Here is a 6,056-nt window from a genome sequence, read left to right as displayed (position 1 = left end):
TTGATCTTTCTTTTGAGCATGCGAGATCTTCAGATGTGGCATGTGGAATCTAGTTTCTTGACCAGGGATTGAACCCCAGGCCCCCTGCATTGGGAGCGTGGAGTCTTAGCCACTGGACCACTAGGGAAGTTGCTCAATTTTCTGCTTCATGAGAGCTGGTTGTTAAACATTCGCTAGCACACCACTGTCCTGACCAGTTCTCCCAATCCCCCTAGTTCTCCCATCATGAAAATCTGCCCCTTGGCCCATTTAAACCAGATGGACCTTGGCTCCTGGGGCTGAGGTGGGCATGGAGGTTTCCATAGAGCAGGTGACCTTGATGGGGACTTAAGAGGAGGGGTGGAGGTGAGGAGGAAGGGGAAGAACTTTGCCTGTGGTAGACAGCCAGGAGGGTGGGTGATGGGCAGTGAAGATGAATTTCATTGCCTGACCCATCTCTACTCCTTCTCAAAGAGTTCTATTCCCCACATCCCTTCTGAGTGAACAGAACTGACAATGAACTGACAACAATGGATATGGGCATGAAAGTGAAAATTTTAGTTGCTCAGTCATGCTTGACTCTTTGCAACCTCACAGACTGTAGCCTCTATCAATAGAATTCTCCAGGCAAGAATTTTAGAGTAGTTTGCCATTCCCTTCTGCAGGAGACCTTCCCAACCCAGGAATTGAACCCAGGTCTCTCACGTTGTAGGCAGATTCTTTACCTTCTAAGCCATCAGGGAAGTCTCAAATATGGGCATATCTATCATTAAATTATGAAAGTAGCTCTATGCTAATTGGCAAATACCTATTACTCCCCGCCTCCCTTTGTTGGAAACTTCCTCGGGACCCTGGGATGGCCCTGATAACCCAGGATCCAAAGTGTTAACACTGAATGCACCTCGGATTGGTGGGGGAAAGGCGTAGTCCAGGGGCCAACTTCAAACCTGATTGGTCAATCTCTGGCTACACTGAGTGCAGTGAATGAGTGAATTCACTCCATAGTGTCCAGCTCCTTACAACCCCTTGGACTGTAGCCTACCAGGCTCCTCTGTCCACAGAATTTTCCAAGCAACAGTATTGGAGTGGGTTGCCATTTCCTTCTCGGGGCTACAGTGTTTGTTTCCAATTTTAGTGATCATCCCTGGCGTCATGTGGTGCCACTTCTCTGGCACAGTTGATTGGTCAGGGTAGATACATGACTCGAGCTGGGCTGATCAGATTTGCTTGGCAGGAATGCAGCATGCCTGGCCCCCTGTTGATCTAATGTATTAGTCAGGAATCGGAAGCTGTATGAGACAGAGGCGTGGAAGGGCCCAGGGGCAGAGAGAGATGGGTGGGGATGTGTGGACGAGAGCACAAGACCCTGGTGCCACAGAGGAGCCACCTAGGTTTCCTATTTCTGCGTGTTCGGGCCCTCAGCCTTGTCTGACTCTTTTATGACCTCGTGGACTATAGCCCACCAGGTTCCTCAGTCCATGGAATTTTCTAGGCAAGAATACTGGAGTGGGTAGCCATTCCCTTCTCCAGGGGCTCTTCCCCATCCAGAGATTGAACCCATGTCTCCTGCATTGCAGGTGGATTCTTTACCAAATGAGCCTGATATCAGGGAAGGCATTGAGTCGGTGATGGCATCCAACTGAGAGAGTTAATTCTCAGGTAGGTTGATAAGAAGTCCAGGGTCCCCGAGGAGGAGAAAGGGGTCTGGAGCTCTTGAGGAGGAGAAAAGGACAAACTTTTTTTCCCTACATTCCTTAGTCTGTCACATAAGATGTTATTTTCTTTAAGCCCAAAGCTGATGATTACACAAGGAAACAACTCATCTTAAGCTCCATACTAAGGATTATGTAACAACAATGTATCTTGCTCAAGGACATGTTTCTCCTTTTTATCAAGAATCTTTTGGCTAATCTTGTTATTTTACATGGGAGTGGTTCAGGTAAGACCTTTCTATGGTTAATTCTAAGCTTTTTAATTTAAGAATGTATGTTGTGGGAGTTGGTCTGGTAAAAGTATATAAGGCCTTGATAAGACTAGCAAGGGGGCACTCTCCATCCCCCTTCTGATGTCAATGTCAGAAGCTTTCTCTGTCCTTTTTATACTTTAATAAAACTCTCCTGCACTCAAAAGCTTTTGAGCGATCAAGCCTGGTCCCTGATCCCAAAGCTAAATCTTTTTCTTTGGAATTCACAAATCCAACATCGTTCACCATAAGCTATCACAGCCATCTCATTCTCTGTTGCCCTCTTCTCCTTTTGCCTTCAGTCTTTCCCAGCATCAGGGTCTTTTCCTTGCCTTGCAGCTAGGCTACTCACAGGAAGCACATGAATTTTGGGGGGACACTATTCAATGTCTAGTGTGTTCTCGTGCAGGTGGGGCATGAGAAACTTGAGTGTGCTCCCAGGAATTTCTTTCTGGGGTGCATTCTATTCTGCCAAATGACCTCGAAGACAGTGTCTCCAAGAATGCAGTCCCCCAAGGCTCTCTATATCTTTTCTAGTGGCTTTGGGATTCCAGTGTTATATTGTTACGTTGGGGATGAGTCTGAGGTCCCTAAATAGAGACCCATAGCCCCTCCCACCAAAGCAGCCCACCAGGACATGTCTCCAGTGATGGAGAAGGTGGAGTGGAGAAGCCCAAAGCCTTGTATCAGCTTTGCGTGTTGAGTGTATAAGTTTTGGGAGAAGTACAGTGAGGCAGGAGCAGGGACGGGTCTGTAGAGCATGTTTTATTTCTTATTATTTACTTATTTAAAAAATTTTTGGCTGTGCCACTCAGCCTGTGGTATCTTATTTCCCCAACCAGGGGTTGAACTCACGGTTCCTGCAGTGGAAGGAGGATTCTTAACCTCTGGAACCACCAGGGAAGTTACGAGCATGCTTTCTTCAGTATATGTGCTGCCGAAGCGAGCACAGAGCATGCTTTCTTTAAAAAAAAGAAATTGCATTAAGATTACAGCATAAGATCTACCCTCAACAAAATTTTAAGTGCACAACAGAGTATTATTACCTATAGGTGTAATATTGTACCTCAGACCTCCCATCCAAGTACTAACCAGGCCCGACCCTGCTTAGCTTCTGAGATTAGATGAGATCGGGTGCGTTCAGGGTGGTAGGGCCATAGACTGTACAGCAGATTTTGAAAACAAATTCAACTTGCATAACTGAAACTTAATACCCATTGAACAACAACACCTCATTTCCCCCTCTTGCTAGTCTCTGGCAATAATCATTCTACTTTCTGTTTCTATAAATTGACTCTTAGATTGCTCATAGAAGTGGAATCACGCAGTATGTGTCCTCTCTTGGTCTGGCTTATTTCACTGAGCGTAAAGTCCTTTGGGTTCAACCATGTTGTCACATACAGCAGAATTTCCTTTTTTTTTTTTTTTAAGGCTGAATTATTTGCCATTGTATGAATGGACCTCATCTTTTTTATCCATCTGTCCATGAACACTTAGGTTGCTTCCCTTTTTTTGGCTATTGTGAATAATGCTACAGTGAGACTGAAAGTACAAATTATTTCTTTGGGATTCTGATTTCAATCTTTTTGCATATGTAGCCAGAAGTGGGATTGCTGGCATTTAGTGTCACATGGAGTTGAGTTCAAGCAGTGCTAGCTAAGCTGTGCATCCTTGGGCAAGTTCCTTCACCTCTCTGGGCTCAGTGTCTTCATGGAAAAAGTTTTGTATCTCATAGGCTCCTAGGAGTATTAAGTCAGTTAATGGGTTTAATAGCATGGTGACTAGTATTTGACTCAATATGTAGAAGCTGTTTTTATTATCACATCAGTTGAGTCATGAAGAGATGGCAACTAAGGTTCAAAGTGTCTCAGGTGAAGTGAGTTCCAGGTAGGAAGAACAGCACATATAAAAGGTCAGAAGTAGGAGATCGGCTAGAATAGTGAGAGATGGGGTTGAGGGGGTCAGATCATCCAAACTTGTGGATGACAACAGCCCAGAGCTTTATCCTGCAGGCTAAGGATTATTATGAAGACAGAGGTCAGACCCTGGAAAAGACCCTGATACTGGGTAAGATCAAGGGCAGGAGGAGGAGGAGGAAAGAGAGCATGAAATGGTTGGATGGCCTCACTGACTCAGTGGCCACGAATTTGAGCAAACTCTAGCAGACAGTGAAGGAAAGGGAAGCCTGTTGTGCGGCAGTCTACGGATGGCAGAGAGTTGGACATGACTTAGCAACTGAACAACGACAACAGTTCGGATTAGCTGGTTAGATCCTGGAACCAAGCAGGACTCTGTGGGGCTCCTGGGCACAGAAGCCCTTCTGTGTCCCCCATTTCTTTCTTTTTTAATTAAAAATTTTTATTGATTTTTGACTGCACGGGGTCTTTGTTGCTATGCACGGGCTTCTCTAGCTGTGAGGAGTGAGGACTATGCTTTGTTGTGGTGCATGGGCTTCTCGTTGCAGTGGCTTCTCTTGTGGAGGAGCATGGGCTCTTTCAGAAAGAAAAGTACAGACGTGGCAGGAAAGAAGGTCTAAGATTAAGGGCTGAGACTTCCCTGGTGGTCCAGTGGTTAAGAATCCACCTTGCAATGCTGGAGATGTGGGTTTGATCCCTGGTTGGACTGCAAGGAGATTCAACCAGTCCATCGTAAAGGAAATCAGTCCTGAATATTCATTGGAAGGACTGATGCTGAAGCTGAAACTCCAATACTTTGGCCACCTGATATGAAGAACTGACTCACTGGAAAAGACCTGATGCTGGGAAAGATTGAAGATAGGAGGAGAAGGGGACAACAGAGGATGAGATGGTTGGATGGCATCACCTACTTGATGGACATGAGTTTGAGCAAGCTTCAGGAGTTGGTGATGGACAGGGAAGCCTGGCGTGCTGCAGTCTGTGGGATTGCAAAGAGTCAGACAAGACTGAGTGACTGAACTGAACTGAACTCAGCTGGGGAGCTAAGATCCCACATGCCCGTGAGACAACTGAGTCCACGCACCGCAACTAATGAGCCCTCCTGATGCGAGGAAAGATCCCTTATGACACAACTAAGACCCAGCATAGCCAAATAAATAAGTAAACAAACAAATATTTAAGATCAAGGGCTGAAGAACTCTATCATCCAATAGATAATCTGGTTCAGTGGGAAGCTAGGTTGCCCAGAAACCTGAAAAGGAGCAGCCAAAGAGGAGAAAGGAAAAATGAGGATTCCAAGGCATCTCTTTCTAGAAGGAAGTGTGGTCAGTGGTGTTTGATACTGCTGACTGTCAGTTAAGACGAGAACTGAAAATATTTACCGGATTTTGAATCATCAGATTCATGGGTGGCTATGTTTAGGGGTGTGACCAAATCAAGTTGCATCAGGGTGGCTTGAAATTAGTAACAAATGAAGAATTTGATATTGTCTTGACAGACACTGTCTTGAAAAAATTTAGTATTTGGAAATAACTTCAGATTTAGAGAAATTTCGTTGTTACACAAATAACAAAAGGACCAAGATTACCTTTACCCAGATTCACTCACTGTTCACATTTGGCCCCTTTTGCTTTGTCATGTGCTTTCTCTCCTCACTCCCCCAAGTTGGATGTATTCATTTAAGATGAGTCAGATGAGATCAGGATTATTAAGAAACAGAACTGGTGGAAACCACATCCTCAGAGGTTGGGGCAGTTCTAGGAATTTCCCAAAGGTAGTGTGTGTGGATTTAAGAAATGCAAGGAAGTTTGGGGGCATTTATCAAGGTGATCACATAGAAAGAAACGTGGGTAATGCTACATTAGCTATGCTCATTCTTTGGCCCATGTTCTAAGCATACTTCCCAGGTGGTTCAGTGGTAAAGAATCCACCAGCCAATGCAAGAAATGTGTGTTTAATCCCCAGATTGGGAAGATGCCCTAGAGAAGGAAATGATAACCCACTCCAGTATTCTCACCTGTAGAACCCAATAGACAGAGGACCCAGGAGGGCTACAGTCCATGGGGTTGCAAAGAGTTGAACTAAACAGCAGTAACAACATGTTCTAAGCAGATCCAACTGATATAATTTGCTCCTTGGCTAAATCAGTGAATAAAAGATATCCAATATGTTACAACTTGACTCCTCTTCTGAGTTAA

This window comes from Odocoileus virginianus, chromosome 3 (genome assembly GCF_023699985.2).
Source record: "Odocoileus virginianus isolate 20LAN1187 ecotype Illinois chromosome 3, Ovbor_1.2, whole genome shotgun sequence".
NCBI lineage: Eukaryota > Metazoa > Chordata > Mammalia > Artiodactyla > Cervidae > Odocoileus > Odocoileus virginianus.
The sequence above is the reverse complement of the archived record's forward strand: the minus strand, read 5'-3'. Positions refer to the sequence as shown.